The sequence below is a fragment of the Neltuma alba genome, unplaced genomic scaffold (genome assembly GCF_004799145.2).
Source record: "Neltuma alba isolate B1F8T4 unplaced genomic scaffold, ASM479914v2 tig00012012_pilon, whole genome shotgun sequence".
Lineage (NCBI taxonomy): Eukaryota > Viridiplantae > Streptophyta > Magnoliopsida > Fabales > Fabaceae > Neltuma > Neltuma alba.
This window is the reverse complement of record NW_021636583.1, coordinates 55,434-74,342: the sequence shown is the minus strand read 5'-3', so window position 1 is coordinate 74,342 and position 18,909 is coordinate 55,434. Positions and strand designations below refer to the sequence as shown.

At 33.0% G+C, this 18,909-nt stretch overlaps 2 long non-coding RNA genes across 2 annotated transcripts; both read left to right on the top strand.

The window, feature by feature from the left end:
* The first annotated feature begins 1,348 nt into the window (after nucleotides 1–1,348).
* On the top strand, nucleotides 1,349–1,881 carry LOC114721142 (uncharacterized). Its single transcript, XR_003738031.1, has 3 exons — nucleotides 1,349–1,492; nucleotides 1,574–1,665; nucleotides 1,825–1,881. It is a non-coding gene; the product is annotated as an uncharacterized LOC114721142 (long non-coding RNA).
* Nucleotides 1,882–15,824: 13,943 nt separating this feature from the next.
* Nucleotides 15,825–16,791, top strand: LOC114721153 (uncharacterized). Its single transcript, XR_003738032.1, has 4 exons — nucleotides 15,825–16,034; nucleotides 16,159–16,259; nucleotides 16,360–16,499; nucleotides 16,716–16,791. It is a non-coding gene; the product is annotated as an uncharacterized LOC114721153 (long non-coding RNA).
* Nucleotides 16,792–18,909: the final 2,118 nt, after the last annotated feature.

Genomic DNA, 18,909 nt, shown 5'->3' with positions numbered 1-18,909 from the left:
TTGAACGGGAAAAAATTAATTTCAATTCGACTTGGGTTTATGGTTACGAGGGAGCGTCAATTATTTTATTCATAGCAACAACAAAAATATCATCATCAATTTCCCTGATGTGGCCAGGCTCAGGTGTCAAGAATGCTTCGTCTGTCAGAGACCGAAGAGAAAGCTGTGAGGAAGTTCAGAAGCATATCCATGCATGGCGATGATGATCACAACAAAAGCTTTAACGGAAGAGTCTTTAGGTCTCCCACATTGTTTGAGGATATGGTCAAGTGCATCCTCCTCTGCAACTGCCAGTGAGTCTATTACTGTCTTTCATGATCTGTCTACTGACTCTAACTTGGTGGCTGGCACACCATATGATTGACATGATGCCGAAATGAAGATATGAAAACTTATTCCTCAATTCATTTTATTTCTTGCTTCTGGGATTTCTTATTTCCTCCCTTTTTTCTTATCAACGAAACACAGATTTCCTTAATAGTTTTTAACTCTAAAGTGATTTCTGAGACGAGATTAAAGGCAGTGATCCAAGATGTGAGAGTGTGTACGGAAGTTGCCTCTTATCTTCTCTATCTTCCTTCCTTGATAGACATTTTACAAACTTCTAATTTCAGAGGATTTCAATCTAAGAAAGTCACTGGCCATCTTTTTATGAAACTTGTAAATAATGGAATAGAAGCTCTGCCGCTTCACCTTCTCCTCCAATAACGATTACTTGACTCCACTCTGTTCAGAAATCCCAAACTAACAAACAGAAAAATTCAGGTGGTCGAGGACTTTGTGCATGGCTCAGGCACTTTGTGAGCTTCAGCCGGAACTGGACAATGTGTCCTCCTTCCCATCGGTTGTTGAAGGGGGAGCCACAGTCTCCAACAGTTGAGAATGAAAACTACATTCCAAAGACACCAGCGACAAAAGAAACCAAGAAAAAACATAGGACCTCTGGCTTTTCCTCTAAAAGCAAGTTTCTTAAGAAGAAACTGAAGTTCGAAGGAGATGGAAATTCGCGGGAAGACAATGTCCCTGCAACAAGTTTGAACTCAAGCTTGCCTCCAACTGATACTGATGAAAATCCAAGTCAGCTTTGCAAATCTCGTCAAAATTCAACGGCGTTAAGCACAGATGACGAATCATTTCTTGGGTTCTCTGATGGAAGAGGCTATTTTGCTAACGGGCCCGTATTGGGAATTTTCCATCCCCAGAAGAGCTAGCAAACCTTGATGATGAGAGTTTTATGGCGAAGCGATGCAAACGTGGTTATAGGGCAGATCGGATATTAAAACTTGCTCGAGCCATTGTTGAAGGTAGATTTCAAATAGGACTACTTGAAGAACTTTCTAAAGATGCAAGCTTATTGAGCTATAACCAACTAACGGACCACTTGAAAGAAATCGAGGGATTTGGCCCTTTTACTCGTGCCAATGTTCTGATGTGCATGGGTTACTACCATGTTATTCCAACCGATTCTGAAACGATTAGGCATTTGAAACAGGTTTAGTTTCAAACATTTCCTGTTTTCTTTGTCAATTTGTCAAATACTCTTGATATTTATGCATGATATGTATTAATGCAGGTTCATTCAAGAAAATCCACAACCCAAACAGTTCAGAGAGATGTTGAAGAAATTTATGGAAAGTACGAGCCGTACCAATTCCTGGCATACTGGTAAGTAACAAGAAGGAAAGCAAAAACTAAAATACGGAAACTGAAAACTTATATGGTACTGGGGGAACAAAAAATGAATTTAAGCTGGTAGTCTCTCGTGTTTCTATAATGGACCTTTCCATGCAAGTTAATTTCCTAACGTGGTTCTCCTGCGGCCAGGTCTGAACTATGGGACTTCTACGAAAGAAGATTTGGGAAAATGAATGAATTGTCTTGCTCTGACTATAAACCCATAACTACTAGTAACATGAAAAGCGAAGGCAGAGGCAGAAAGAAGAGGAAGCAAGCAACTTAGTATGTCAAGGCCTAGCAACAATGAGCCTTTCGATCCAAATCTACCCTCCATGCTTATTTGCTTGTTGCCCCTAAGCCTAACCCCCCCGGGGGGGGGGATATTTGGGCATAATTTAGAACTAATATATTGTTCAATGTTGTTTATAACTCTTAAATTATTAGTTAAATCGGTGCTCATGGATGTGTTAAGACTTGAAATCTATACTATCTAAACATAGTTTCAATCATTCAGATTCAAGGGCAAAAAAAAAATCATTCAGATTTAAAAGTTTCAATTGATAATTTTTAAATAAAAAATTATTTTAAAGGTTAAGATATTATTTTTATTTTATATTCTATGCATATTAAAATAATATCTTCAACAAATAAAGGTAAAAAAAAAAGAACCATTCAAATTAAATCAAAAATACAAATTAACCATGCAACACAAACCATCAAAGTCTCAATTATTGAATCAAATATGGAATTAGGTTTAAAATGTTTCATATTGGCATATGGAAAGAAGTGATAAAAACTCCGTTAATAAGACAACTAATCACGCCGTAAACTTTATTACAGTGAAACTTGTACTGCCAGCTGTTTACACATATCTTATATAATGAAATCCTATCCTCTTAATTATAGTTAATTAGTCTCTTGAATTTTAGTATACAGTTGTGTGTGAGAATAAACTAAATTTAAAAATTCTTCCCGTTTAAGACATCGACCTCCCTGCGCATGATTTGGATTTATTTTTATCTTTCTTTACCACTTTACATGTATCTAGATTTATTTTTATTTTTTCTAACAAAAAAAGATTTATTTTTATTTTAGATTTTAGATTTAGCAAGGGAAAAAAATGGACCAGACCGGCTAGTTCAATCAGAAAAGTAGTGAACCGGTCCACAATCCGATCTGGTTTAAGAAGAAAACTGGTCACCTATAGAACCGGTAAGTAACCGGTCAAACTAGTATTAAACTGGTCAACTTCCCGGTTTGGGGGTTGACTGGTTTAATATTTTTTCCTACTCACTACCCAAAACGACGTCGTCCTATATTTAAAGGAAAAAAATTGAACGTTGTCATTCAATTCCCTCGATCCCTTCCTCCTGGCCAGATTCCCCCATTCCCAACTTTGTTCAGTTTAAGTATTCGACCATTCTCCTTGGCCCAGATCCCTTGTAGTGCTGTTGAGTTGCCGTGGAGACTGGAGACTGGAGACAGCAGTGCGATGGTCGACTCATGGTGGAGACAGAGACATGGTGGTTGACCAAGATTCATTCCCTTTTCATTGAGTTCATTGTAGCTGACCGTTCCCCTTCAGATCCCTTGCAGCGCCGTCGAGTTGCTGGGGAGAGTAGACACAACAACACGATGGTTGACTTGTGGTGGAGACGGAGGCATAGTGGTTGACCAAGATTCCCATTCCCTTTTCATTGAGTTCATTATAGTCAACCGTTCTCCCTACCCCAAATCCCTTGCAACACCGTCGAGTTGCCATGTAGAGTGGGTGTGGTGATCAACTTGTAGTGTGTAATATCCTAAATTAATTTTTAGGATTTATGTGAAAATATATATAATAATATTTTATAAAAAAATTCAAAAAAAATTATTATAATAAAATAATAATATTTTAATATATATTATTAAAAAAAAGGGATCACAGTTTTCCACCGAATTCGGTGGAAAGCTGAAGCATTGAAAAGGGAAGGAAGAAAATAAGGGAGAGGAATTTAATGAGGGAAGAAAAAATGAAAGGTCGTTGGGGAAATGAAAAATAAAAGAAAGAGAGGTAAGCTGAAAATGTGAGTGCGCACTACGCAAGAGAGAAAGAAGAAAAGAGAGTTTAGTGTGTGTGTAAGAGCGAAAGGAGCATACCGGTAAAGGAAAGAATGAGTTTTGAAGATATTTTAGATACATAAAATTATTTCTTTTTATCAATCTTTCTTTATGAATATTTCCTATATATTTTAAGCTTCCTATTTACATTATTACTATAGTGATTAGAAAAAATTTTGAGACTTATATATGATATAAGTATTGAGTTTTGATAAAAGATGACTATAGAAATTTAGAAGCAAATGAGTTGTTAATTTTAATCGGTTTAGATTTCTCTATTTGTTGGTTTTTAGTATTTAAATTAGTTTTTCTAGTTGAAAAATCTGTTATATATTATTTATATTATATTTTTACCGATTAAATTCAAGTTAAGTAATTTATTTGGGTTGTTTGGCATATTATTGAGATTTTAATCGGTTTGGATCTGTCCATTTATTGGTTTTTAGTGCTTAAATGAGATTTTAGAATTTAGGCCATAATAATTTTATATTTAGAAATTGTGAAAAATTCTTTTTAGTAAAGTAAATAATTCGGAGGTTGTAAATAAATAATTTGGGTTGTTAGAAATTTTAAGTTATTTCTAAAATACTTAATAATTTTTGGGTTATGAGAGTTGCAGGAATTTAGAGTAAAAATTTAATTAAATTAGAAATTTAAATAATATAGAGAAGTTTAATTAATTAATTAATTAGTTTATATTAATATGTGGTTATATTAATTGTATAGATTAATTATTGGTTGAGCAAAGGATTGACCTTGTGGTAATCCTTAGTATTACTTTGACGAGAGGTAACCACTTTCCACTTGTTATATGTGCTAATATGTTATTTGTGAGTATTTTCCTATTTTTGAATAATATTTGTTATTTGGAATTTGAGTATATATATTTTAAGCTATGAAAATTGTCTTGTGGGATATTTTAGAATTGTGATTGAGAAATTTGGAAAAGATATATGATTTATATCTTATGGATTATACTGGGAAAAGATTGAGACATTTTTGTTATATTGTGAATGGTTGGTTGTTGTTTGGATTTTGGATTGAGCTCTATCCTACCACGTGGTAAGGCCGCTATTGGTGCACATTGGTTGGCTTCTTCGTTCATCCCTAGAGTAAGGGATAGACTCTTGTGGCTTTTTATTCGTCTCCCAAAGTGTGAGATAGGCCTATAATAAGGGATGGACCTTTGTGACTACTTATTCATCCCCCAAAGTGTGGGATAGGCCTATAGGTCGGTTTGATCCCCTATAGTGAGGGATAGACTTATGTGGCTTGTGTGTTAGCCGTTGTAATGAGGGTTTGAATGATTGAGATTATTTGAATATACATATTTGTGTTTTCATTGATATATAGATATTAAGATTTAATAATTATCCCACTTGACACCTTACGAGCACATGTTAGTATGTATGATGAGTTGGAAAGTTGGTTACTGAGACGTTTGTCTCACCCCATGGTTTTTACTATCTTCAGGTGATAGTTCAGGTGGTGGCTCATCAGGGAAGGCTCCGGAGGCATAGTGTGTTGTTATAGCTTATATAGCCTCCCTACTTTTGTTTTATGTGTTGACTTGTTATATATTGCCACATAGGGCCCATATACTCTAATGCTGTAAACTAATACTTTTAATTACTATTATCCGATATGGGAGGTCATTTGAAGGCCAGAGATATTTAAGACTTTGCGTATTATGCTTATTTGATAGTATTGACTTTTGACTAATGGGTTCCATGACTTATATTAAAATGTTTTATTAGTTCGTGTGTTTGAAAGTATAAGTTTGGTTTGGGCTAACGATTGAATGATATTCCTAGACTTTGGAAGTCCAAGGCCCAAGGTAACGATCGATGTTACTCTTATTATAAGTTTATTTCTTTTAACTATGATAGCGATTTTAAAATTTTAAGGTTTCTTCTTTTCTATCATGGTTAATCATTCGAATCAATTGAAAATTTTGATCTAAATGGGTTTTAAAAGAGCAGTTGTCACATAGTGGAGACGGAGGTACGGTGGTTGACTTGTCGTGCATCGGGGAGAATGGAGACAAAGGAGGCACAGTGGTCGCTTCTCCAGATCCTAGTCACTGCTCACCTTGCCTAAAACTAAAAGGCATCCTTCAATCCCTAGTTCAATCAATCATATCGGCTTTGGTGCAATGGGTAAGCTCAAAAAACATTCCCTCCCCTTTCAACTAGGTTGTGATTTTAGGAATAAATTGATAAATATATCTGCTTTGATTTTTGCCTTTCTCCACTGGCTAAGAGCTTTGGGAAATGGGAAGTAAGGGGAGATGAAACTCTCTAGCTGAAGTTCAACTTCTTGAGAGTTCTACCTTTCTGCTTTACTTTCTGCCTTTCACTGGATTGCCTCTGCCTTTTTGAGTTTCTCCACTAGCCGAGAGGTTTGGTTTTGCCTTTCATTGGATTTCTTCTTTAAAACTATAACAAATAAACAATGTTAGAAGTATTAGAATGATAAATATAATTGATTGTTTTTTGTTTTCTCCACTAAAGCTCTATTACTGTGTAGCTAATAGTTAGAAGTGTTAGAAATTAAAATGATGATTGATTGATTTCTACTCTATTACTATTTATGTAATAAGTAGAAGTGTTAGAAATTGAAATGATGGTTGATTGATTTCTGAGAATGGCACACCATCAAATTCCAGCATAAATTTGTGTCTTGAATTGGTTCTTGAAACTTGTAGTTCTACTATTTGTGTTTATCTAATATCCAAGAGAAATGATTTTTGATTTGTTATTTAGTAGCAGTGATGGATATTCCAAACAATCAAAGTTCTAGAAATGAAAACGTCACTCAATCTTCCACTCCTAATGTCAAAACTTCTACTCCCACACCGACTTCTCCATTGCTACTAAAAATGATCCTGCATGGGCACATGTTGCCTACAAAATAAGACGGGACACAAACTGTATGTACGTACCTTTTTTGTGGTAATAATTATAGAGGTAGGATAACTAGGATGAAGCAACACCTTGCTAATGTCACTGGTCAAATAGCTTCATGTAAAAAAGTTTCACATGATGTACATCATAGAATGACCGAGTCTTTGAAAGAATGTTCAAAAAAAAAAGCTATTGAAAACATAGAAGAGGAACTTGAAGAAACCCATGTTGATTCTCCAATTACCATGAGTAGTGCAAAGAAGAGGTGAACTCCTGGGAGTATAGACAATTATTTTGCTCATGAAACAGCTCCTGATTCCCAACCAGGCATTAAAAGTGCATTAGCAACTAAAGAAGCAAAACACAATGTGAAAATGTTGATTGCTGAATAGGCCATTGTGAACTTTATTTCATTCAAGGCATTTGATTGCCCTTTATTTTAAAAAGTTATGGATGGTATTGCTTCAATTGGGCATGAGTTTAAAGCTCCTAGTGCTTATGATTTCAAAACTAATTTATTGAGTGATTTGAAAAAAGAATGTCAATTACTCATTGATAGTCATCGAGCTAAATGGAAGAACAATGGCTGCACACTCATGGTTGATGGATGGAATGATGTTAGACAATGAACTTTGATAAATTTCTTAGTCTATCCTACATTTGGTATGGTGTTTGTGAAGACTGTTGATGCATTAGATTTAGTGAAAGATGCTAAAACTCTATTTACTCTATTCTGTAAAATCATTAAGTGGGTTGGTCCTAAGAACATTGTCCATGTAGTGACTAACAATGTAGCCAATTATGTAGCATGTGGCAAGCTGATCAAGAAAAAGTATAAAAATATTTATTGGTAGCCTTGTGCTACTCATTGTTTCAATATTGTATTAAATGACTTTTCTAGCATGCCTCATGTGTTAGACCTTGCATTAAAGACATCAAAGATAACAATTTTTTTCTTACAACCATATGGTTTCCTTATCATGGCTGAGAAGAAGACCGAGTTGGAAAGAAAATGTGCATCCTAGTGTCACAAGATTTGCTACTGTATTTATTACATTGCATAGCATATACATACACAAAAATGACATGCAAGCTCTAGTTGTTGATAAGCATTTTGTGGATTACAAATTATTAAGGACTGAAGCAGGAAAAAATGTTACCACCCTAATATTAGATAATCAGTTTTGGAATGACCGTTATCAAGTTGTGAAGATTATGTCACCTCTCATAAAATTGTTGAGAATTGTGGATTCAGATGAGAGGCCTTCATTGTCTTATGTTTATGAAGGTATACGAAGGGCAAAAGTGGCAATTAAAGAGATGTTTAAGAAGAATAAAGAGTTGTTTAAGCCCTACACAAGCATCATTCAAGCTCGATAGGATAGGCATTTGAAGACCCATGCAGCATCATATTTGTTGAATCCTGCAATCTCATATGATCCAGACTGTCATAGCAAGTCAAAGTTAATGATGGCATTGATTGATGCGGTGGAGTCTTACTCAGATGAAGATGTTGATGGCTTTCTGATAATGAAACAAGTAACTACTTATCGTGAAGGTAAGGAGTCTTTTAGTAGACCATCATGTCAACAAGCTACACAAAAATTAGACCCTAATATCTGTTAACACTTTATAGTATATTCATGGTTATTTACTAATTCTATATAATCTTGTATGCTAAATGTCTTTTATTATGTAGATGAATAGCTTTTCAGTTCCAAAATTGCAACGCGTTACAATGCATATTCTTAGTCAAACTTCTGCTTCTTCTGGTTGTGAGAAGAATTAGAGCTTGTTTGAAAGAATACATACAAAGAGAAGAAACAGATTGGAACATAAAAGGTTGAATAATTTGGTTTTCACAAACTATAATCTACGATTGAAGCATTAGTAATCTTGAAAATAATGAATAATGTTAGTCTTTTATTTTAATTGATTTATATTTAATTGAAGTTTTATTTGTCATTAAAGGAATACGTTGAAGAAGAAGAAAAGTTATGATCCAATTGATTATAAAAACATTGACATAGTGGACTTTTGGGTGGCTAAAGAAGAACCCACTCTAGAGTTTGGTGATAAAGATGTGGCTACACTTGAAAGCATCCTTAACAATGAAGACATTGCAAATTCAACAATTCTTAAGAGCGATAATGAAGGTTTGTGTATATAATTAAGACTTTATTCTTAGATGAATATATAATTATTTGCATAATCATTAATATTACTTATTGTCTTACATTGGTGATGAAGATATGGATATTGCTAATCCTCCATCTTTGCATGATGATATTATTACTCCTACTTTTTTTTGTTCAACTATTGATGTCTGAGTCCATGCCATTGCCAATAATCTTAATGATAATTTTGATTTTTCATAGTGATGCAAATATGTAATTTATTAATGTTCGCTTGGTACAATGAAACATTTAAACTACTTTTGTAACTTCTTATCTTTTTTTGACTGATTATCATTTATGAATTTTGTTCTATTTTAATGTTATGAATTAAATTATATTACTTTAATATGGCTAGTCCGACCTCCGATTCGACCAATGACCCTTGACCTACTACCTCAACCAGTTTAATCTTCGATCTGGTTTTTTGTTTCTTGAGATTTAGAAGAAAGATTTTGAAATTTTTTTCCCTCTACATTCCTTCATCTGTAAAATAGTTTGACTTTTAATTGAAATTTTAAAAGACTAAATGCCAAAATATAAATTTAAAGTACTAAATTACGCATAATTGAATCCTTACAATTTTTCCTAACCACATATTTATTGAATAGAATTTCTTTTATAGTCTTCCTAATTTATACTAAAATTCTTTATAATCTTTTTTTAATCAATATTTGCAACAAATTTTAGTAAAATCAAACGAAAATCTTTTATTGTTAATCCAAAATATATTATATACCTTTTTTTTATAAATTTTTACTTTTAATCCAATAGACCAATACCATTAAGATATGAAATGTGATGGCGTGCATGATATGTGATTAGACGAAATATAGGGATTTAGTGAGGTCGTAAGTTAATATTTTTTTTAATTTATATTTTTAATATTTGATCTTTGTAAATAATTAAAATTCAGAAAAATCGCAATTAAAGATCCTAGAATTTAAAAAACATAGATAGGAACCTGTAACAATTTCACTATGGGTTTTGACAATAATAATATATCATGAAGTTGTCAAAACTCATAGTAAAGTTGTCACGAGTCCTTATCTGTAATTTTCAAATTCCAAAGTCTTTTTTTGCGATTTCTCCTTAAAATTTTCAAGATTCTCTAACGGATATTATTATCTCTAGGTGAATCCCTCTAATTTTCTGATTAATCATTAATTAATATATGTGCATTAATAGTAAATATATAGCCCAACCCTGACCCTAGACACCTCATGCCCCTCAATCTCAAACCTTTTCTACCTCTTAATGTCAACGAGCTCATGAAGCCTTCCAAGAAACTAAAGCTATTCCCAGCCTCAAATAGCAACATTCCTTTTATTCCTCGTGATGTGGTTGAAGAAATTTTGCGCAAACTAGATGCACTTTTGTTAGCAAAGATTGGAACGAGCTTATTGCTAGTACTAATTTTATATCTAGAAACTCAAACCAAACTTTTGATTCACAAACCAAGTCTTTCTTGTTAAAGTTTGTAACTGAAAAAATAGCAGAGGAAATTATGTAACATATTCACTGCATAGTGATAACAATTAATATGATCTGCTTTGCACCATGAAGAGCCCTACCATCCATGATTTTAAAGGCAAACAAATTATAGGTGCAAGGAATGGATTGGTATGTTTTGTCAAAAAGCGACCTTTCAAATTCATGAAAAATTTGGAACCCAATTATTCAAAAATATGTATGTCTTCCCCTTACGATGACTTGGCATGAAAAATTTTGTTGTGAAGGATTGGTTTTGATCATAGTAACAATGATTTTAAGATTGCAAACTTTGTTTATTGTACTCTTGGTGATCAGATTGACTCGGTCTGGATTTTTTCCTATGTTACATGGCCATGAAAACATCTCGAATCATAGTATCCTCCTTCATGTGAGGTTCATAACAAGTCCGATCCATATGCTTCAATGGCGTGCTTCATTGAATTGGCAAGTTCAAGCAAGAATATGAATTTATACTTGCATTTGATCTGAAACATGAAGTGTTTCGACAGATATCACTTCCAGAAATTCTTGGCACATATTTTTGTGGACGGGTATCCTTTAAAGGGGCTTTCGGCATATGTCCTTGTTTACATTATGACAACAAGAGAGTCACTTGCTATGGTTCAGTTAAAGGAGTACATTGTTGAAGATTATTAAATAGGAGCTAACATTTTTTCTACGTGGATTATGAAACAATACGGAACGATGAGTCATGAATAAAAAATTAAAAATCTTCTCAATGCCTGTAGAAGATATAGATCTTGAACACATCATTACTACAAGTGATGAATAGTGGCAAGTTTGTAGGTACAATCCAGTAACTTCAACCAATGTTCTTTTGGGAGCTATGAAAAATAGCGTTTTCTTTGGTTACCATACGGGGAGCTTATATTTAATTACTAGAAAAAAAGGAAGACGCTAATTCCTATTAATATATATATATATATATATATATATATATATATGCTGGTTAGATGGATAGGGAGAATGAAAAGTTTACTATTTAATTTGTTGTTTTGATATTTATCAAAGGACTTCATTTTCTATTCATTTTCAGCTTAGAAATATCTATTGATTGCCATCTGTTTTAAGTTATCGGGCTCTGATTAATCGTGATATTGGTTAATTATATTTTTTTTTATACAAATGACTTGAAGAGCTTGGTTTATATCTGGATTTTATTTATTAAAATAATTTATGGAAGTATAATTATCAAAAGGCTATGAATTTTATAAATTTAGACTAAAGTATACATTTGGTCATCTAACCTTGTACAAAGTTTCAATTTGATTCCTTATCTTTAAAAAGCATACATTTGGTCCTTTAACTCTAAAATCATTAGGTTTTAATGATGGATTTTTATAACAATCATAAATGTTTTGAAAATTAAATTTAACATGTTAGCATTTGAGAATATTTTATCAACATTTAAGATCTTAATGTCATCATTTTTAAAAAAAAATTTAGGGTTAAAGGACTAAAAGTATATTTTTTAAAGTTAAGTGACTAAATTGAAACATTGCACAAAGTTAAAGGACTAAATATACACTTTAGCCTATAAAGTTATTTACACTTTCGTGATTGTAATTTTTATTTAAATATATTTTTCATTTAATAATAAGGCTAAAGTATACCTTTAAATATATTTTTAATGGAAGCTTCATTTAATAATTATTATTGAAAATAATAATAACTGTTATTATGTAAATATAATTTTTCATTTAATAATAATTATTAACAATAATTATCATATTAAATAAATTTTTATTCAATCATCCTTATCAATAAAACTTATAAATCTCTTCCACTCAAGCCAGTTCCAAACAATGGCTTCATACCGGCTCTACACACAAATCACTGTTAATAAGAAAGATATGGCTTGATGATCAAACAAAAAATTTGCATTGGGCTTTGTTCAAGCCAAATTCCACATTAATGAAGCCTGGGGTTTCGAGTAAGCCAATGTATTTTGAAATGAAGCCAACTTGCAAAATGTTTGAATTTCTCCCACCTGAATTCTGCGTCCTCTCTGAATCATTATAAGACAAAACTTCAAAAATCATACAATCTCTTAAAAGGAATATTATAATACAAAATCATAATATAAATACAAAAAATCAATATCTCAAGCTAATCAATGATATGGTACCTACATATTAAAATGTTAAAACATCCAAGCAATTGGATGACATAGAATGATACTCAAATTTCATTTTAAAAAAAAGGCTAAAGTATGATGAAAATAGAGTAAGAACCAAGGTTACTCCACAATACAGGTGGATGCTTGAATGTTTTCGACTATCTCATCACAAGCATAACCTTCCTAGTATTCTTATTTGTTAAAAACTTAATAGTACCCTTGCCTCTCTCCTTCTATCAAATCCCAGCAACTTCTCCTCCACTATCATGGTCATCACCTCAAAATGAGTAAAATGCAACTTCTGAGAAATGGATACTATATTCTCAATTCATGAATTGATTATTACAATGGAGAGGAAATATGAAAAAACACTTGAGACAAAAAGAACTACAACAATGAAAAAAGGGGAGAGAGAAGGAGTCGAAACAAAACAAAATATGGAACAAAAATCAGAAACCTATAGGCTAGATGAACGTGCCATCTCCTTTTCACCATCCATAGATTCGAAGACAGTGTTCTATATCTAGATTCGTAGCTCCCTCCTATCCTCTTCATTAAGGCATTGAAAGTCAGGATGTGGATCTATAAATATTCAAGATAGAGATGATGATGATGATGAGCCAACGAGGTAAAACAACTAATGGAAACTAACTCTATAACATGCATAACATCCCATGCTTCTTCTAAATAGGCCTATCCACCCTATCTAGTGACTAACTCATTCAATCACAATGATAATGGAATATCAGGAAAAAAATGAAAAGCATTCAATTAATTAACTCAAACACGAGCAAGGCTAACCTGTCCTAATTGAAAATGAGGCAACAAAGCCTTTATTGTCATCTTCTTAGCTACATGTAAAAAATGGAGCCTCGTGGCCACCACCATGGAGAATAATAAAATAAGACTTCTAATGTAATCTTGTGCCAGTGGTTTGTTATAGCCCTGTCATCTTTATCGTCCATGAAAAAAAAGATAGCAAAAAGCTCAAATTGGTGTCTTCCTATAATACCAAATCTACTCAAAACACTTTGACATTATAAAGCTGGAGAATAAAGAGTTTGGGCAATGAAAACGTAACAACTCTGGATTTACAAGTTCCCCTTTCACGGGGTAGCACATTATTGCAGCGCCTGGGAATGAATGGGAAGGAAGACTCGAGTAGTTTCTTCATTAGCCAGAAGGAATTTGTCTCCAGTGGCATCATTGAGCACTTTGTTGGAGCGCATTAGTAATTATTATTTAGTTGTAAATAGTAATAAACAGTTAATAATAAAAATATATATTATGAAAAGTCACTGTGTTTGGTGTGAGAGAATTGGTGAGAAGGGAAAGGCAGAAAAAAATCTTAATAAGTTTGATTTGAAAAATCGGAGAAATATGATTATAAAATTTTAACAAAGAAAAAATGTAAGATAAAAAGAGTAACAATTAGTTAAAAGTTTTTAACTCTAATTTTTTAATTTTTTTAAATCGAGTTTATTAAAATTTTGTTTTATTCCTTTTTTTTTATTTTTCTCGTACCAAATGGATCTTAAATCAGGCTTTCATTAGATTCAGATATTTTCATTTTATTGTCCTGGATTATAGGCCTGATAGAGAATGGGCTTTTTGTCAAATTAATAATGATTTTTTTGGTACAAAAATTAATGATGATTCATTCCAATAGCAATGTCAAAAAATTTTAATTTTTGTACCCAAAAAAATTTAATTTGTGAAAGCATTAAGGCGCTATGAAGCTGATGATGGCTAATAAATAAAAATTACAAAAAAACATGTATTGTGAAAGCATTAAGACACATGTAAATAGTATAAAAAAAAAAAACTTCTGCATGATGGTGGAAACTGTTCTAAAAAATAACTTCTAACATTGTGTACCATGAGAAAGTTAGAAATTTGCAAACAATATCAAAATATGAAGTTTTAATGCTGTCATAATCAATTAATCATAATGAAGTTGGTTGATGAAATTGTTTCATGAAATCTATTTGCTTAGCATGAAAAGTAAGAGTTTTTTTAATTACAATTAAGATGAAACTATTCCAGAATTACAAGCGATGCGCGGGGAACCATGTGCTAGTTAACAAGGGTAACTAGAATCTAAAATTATGACTTATTGGGATTTTAAAGAAAATAGCCAAACAAAATAAATAGATTTCATAATCACTCATTTAAACTCAAACGCGCGCTAAATCAAATAGTGAGACCTAATTAATTGAACTTCAGCATTAATATTGAAAGAGAATGTCTCTAAAAGTAAAATTTTAAAAAAAAAATTTATGAATCAGAGAGGGCCTCTCTCAAAATTGGCGATTTGAAAGCTAATTAAACACTAAGATAAAAAGAAAAACTAACTAAACGCTCCGTGGATTTATTCCGTTAATTTTTTGCTTTCCATATGCTATGCCTGGTCAATGAAAGAATGAGTACACACATAATGTGCTCACTAATGAATTATGTAAATACTAAATAGTAAATTTTTTAGGAGAAAAAGAGTATGTGGATAAAATACTTAAATATTTCTAAAGTATTTATGAATAAGCACTTAGCACTTGGAATTTTTTAGCTCTTATTTGCTCTGAAATTTTTATTTCATAGCACTTTTATTCTGAACTATTATCCGCTTTTAAGTTTAACTTTTAAAAATATTAATCAAACCATATAATTTACTAGTTAAACTTAACAACGTCAAGATATTTTTGTTATGAAAATAAATTTTTAAGATATATAAAAATAATAAAAAAATTCTAGATGTTAGATGCTTCTTTATGAATGCTTTTAGAGCATTTAAGCATCTTCTCTCAAATATCAATAGAGAACAAAGAAGATACAATTACAAAATGTCACGAAATGTCTTCACATGTGTTAATACTGCATCTTCTTTTAGCTTAAATGCTTAATGGATTACACGTGGGTGATTATTGTTTATGAAATGAGTATATATACCTGTTTTCTTCAACATAAACAAGTCTTGCATTGCTAAATTACAAGCATTACGATTTAGGAGAGCTAAATTATTCATATATTTAGGCAAAAGTACATTTTTCGAAAGGTTTTGGCCACAGAAAGCTCTGTTGAGTAAGGGAACCAGGTTGAAGATACTTGCATGAACTTAGATTTGAAAATATGCTAGAGGAACGTGTTCAGTGGAGGAACTTGGATATTTTGAGCAGTTTGGGGCCGAATTTAATAGCCATGGGGCTATCCAAGACAGCTCCTTTACTGCAGGATTCAGAAGAACCCTTTTATGGAAAGGTTGGTGGGGACTGATAGACTGTCGCTCTAATCCCCTGCGATTAAAGAAGACATAACTCTTTGTACTGCTATGAGTGAAGGAGACTGACACTAGCAGTTGAAGCCCGAAGCAGAGCAGGAAGAGTTTTCATGGCCATGGCTACTACCTCTCCTTTTCTTCATCCTCTCTGCAATCTCCATTTCCCAAGATGCCGCTCCCTTCCTTTGAATTCCCCGTTTCCTCCTCGGCTTCATTTTCTCCCTCCTCGCTTCCCTTCCTCCTCATCTATCCATGCATGTGTGGAGTCGGTATATTTTTTTAGTTTTCAACATGGTTGTTTATTTGTCAGAACTATATATACATGCTCGTCGAATATATGTTCTTCTTACTTCAATTCATGTCAAGGTTTTAGCTTTAATTTGTTGCCTTCAGGATATAAGTAGGCGGCAGGATCAAGCTAACGAAGCTGACTTCTTTGCATGCCCAGTATGTTAGGAGCCTCTGATAAGAAATGGTCCTTCATGTCTTAACGTGTAAGTTCAGGAAGAAATTAATGTACACGTGTGTAGTCATTCTGAACGTATCTGAAAATCCAATCTGATAGTTATTCACTTGATGGCCGCGGAACTTCAGATCAGCAATCTCCAGGTCTGGTTTTAAGTGTAAAATGTGCACTAAATCATACTCTAGCAAAGCCATGTATCTGGATTTGACTGTCACTTCTGGGTTGACGGTTACACTGAAGTTCAACCAAGAAATATTGAAATTTTCAGGTATAAATAGATTAGTGATCTAATTCAATTTCACAGCTTAAGGGTATCATTGCAGATCCATTTTTCTGACCCCCATCTGTATTTCTGTTTCCAGATGAATTCTTGTTTTAGCATATATAATGAAAAGCTGTCACCTAATAAGACTATAAGAGTTTTGACATGGCTAATCATATGGGAAAGTTCTTATGTTCTCCTTCTGTTTTAATAATCCATTAGGAATCCACTTGTTTCATTCTTTTATGAAAGAGGCTGGCGTCAGATTTTCAATCAAACTGGTTTTCCTGGTCCTCATGAGGAGGTATGCTATCAATGCCCCTTTGCTGTGGTTGTAACGTGTGATAATTGCACATGTTAAATGTTCTATCAAATAGTAGTTCTGGCTAATACATATGATTAGCAAGAGTATTTTAGAAGACAACATCTATTTATTACAAATAACTAACTTAGCTAACTTTTTTAGTATTAAAAACCAGAGGTAGTATAACCTTAAAAAGAGTAATATTTAAATAAAAAGGCATTAATTCACAAGTAAATGGAATATTCATGTATAAACCACACATAATCTGACAGAACAGAGTTAATGAAGCACAAATATAACAGACTACTATTTTTTTCCTAACTCAAAACAACATTGTTTTAGGCCCAGCAATAGGAGAAAAAAATATAAAATTCAATCTAATCGACCCATTCAAAACTCTTAACGGGACTAACTTGGGACCAGTTTACTAGGCTAACCAGTCCACCTAATTTGAGTTTTAATATCATGCTATATCCTATTCCATATGATATTGGAATTAATATCTTGTCCGCTGCTCATAACCTCAAATCCGCACTCTGTTTTCTTTCTGGTTGAAGTCTCAAACAGAAATCGTCGCTTTGAGTTTTGCCTTTTCCAATGTGAATTGTGGTTACTTTCACCTTATAGATGTGATTTGAATCGTTTTCTATGCACTGTGTCTTACCATTCGCGTACCATGACACTGCAAATTTGAACTTTTTAAAGATTGCTGAAATCACCCGCATACTAAGAAGTGGTGGTGTCTTAGTTGGAACCACTTTTCAGCGCTATACTCCATCGATTCCTTCAACTGTACAGCCTCTCCTAGAGGTAAACTCCGATCATAGTTATCTTTAATCTTAGAAGGCTTTGTTGTACTAGTGCACAATTTTACCATTTTAGTCAGTGAATGAGTTTATGAATGGGTATTTGATCGTTAGAATGTTTAGAAGCAAGGAGGCAGAAATATGGGAAACAATGTAAATTATCTTTAATGTGTCGTCTCCTTCCAAATTGAAGCAACCTAGAAACATGGAAGTTGACAGTTAACTAGGAAGTCTTCATTTCTCCCATGTTTAGGTCCTGTCATACTTGGGAGGTTCTATAACTATTGATGAGTGATTTGTGTTTATGATGCAAAAAAATTCCATGGAAGTTAACATGAAGTTGTTGTGGGATGCAGATATTAGTTATGCAGCGTTATAACTATTTGACAGGGGAAGAGATAGAAGACCTTTGCACATCCTGCGGCCTTACCAATTATTCGTGAAAAATTCAGCAGTCTTTTATTATGTTTTCTGCTCAGAAACCTTAAACAACCCAGGTTTCCTCTATTTCCTGTTCTTTATATTTGTGAGTGAAGCTGGAGGGGGCAAGGAGTTGCTGTGTTTCAATAAAAGGAGAGGTTTGACGGTGGTCGCCATTATTGTATCTTCTCAAAGTTCAGTGAAGCTTATCACAAAATACAAAAAGGGTTCAGTGAAGCGGTTCATGCAGTTTCTTTATCTTCAAATTCTCTGATCCATCTTATCTATGCAAGAGGAGACCTCTAATTTCATTTGGTATTTGTATTTCTTGTTTCAAAGCGATTTCTTCTACCACACTGTTTCAGATCTCGTACATTTTCTTCTTCCTCCGGTATTTGTGTCCTTTTGCCCCATTCAGTTTTCGTTTGGGGAAAAGAAAAATCCAACGCAGTCAAAACCATTGAAACTGGTTTATTTTCTTTTCCCCAGTTTATGTCTAAACTGAACCTAGCACTGATTTGTTGATCTTTCCAGTCCAACTGGCCAATCTAGTCTGGTTCTAACAACCTTATTAATCTATATTGGGCATGTGCTTCTCTTTGTTTAATTGTGATTGAATTGGATAGCATTAAACCAATAACTTAAACGATTTAGAGCTTGTTTGGCTCAGCGTTTCAGGGCCAATAAGCAGCTTATAAGCCTGATTGTAAATTTTGATGTTGTTTGGTTAAGCGATTGGGCAATCTGATTTTTGTATGAAAAGCTACAATAAGCTACAAGCTAAAATTAATAGCTTATGACTTATAGCTTTTGAAACATAGAAAGAGAAAAAGTTAAAAAATTTATTACCTCATTTGGTTCTTATTATAAGTTTCAAATAACTAAT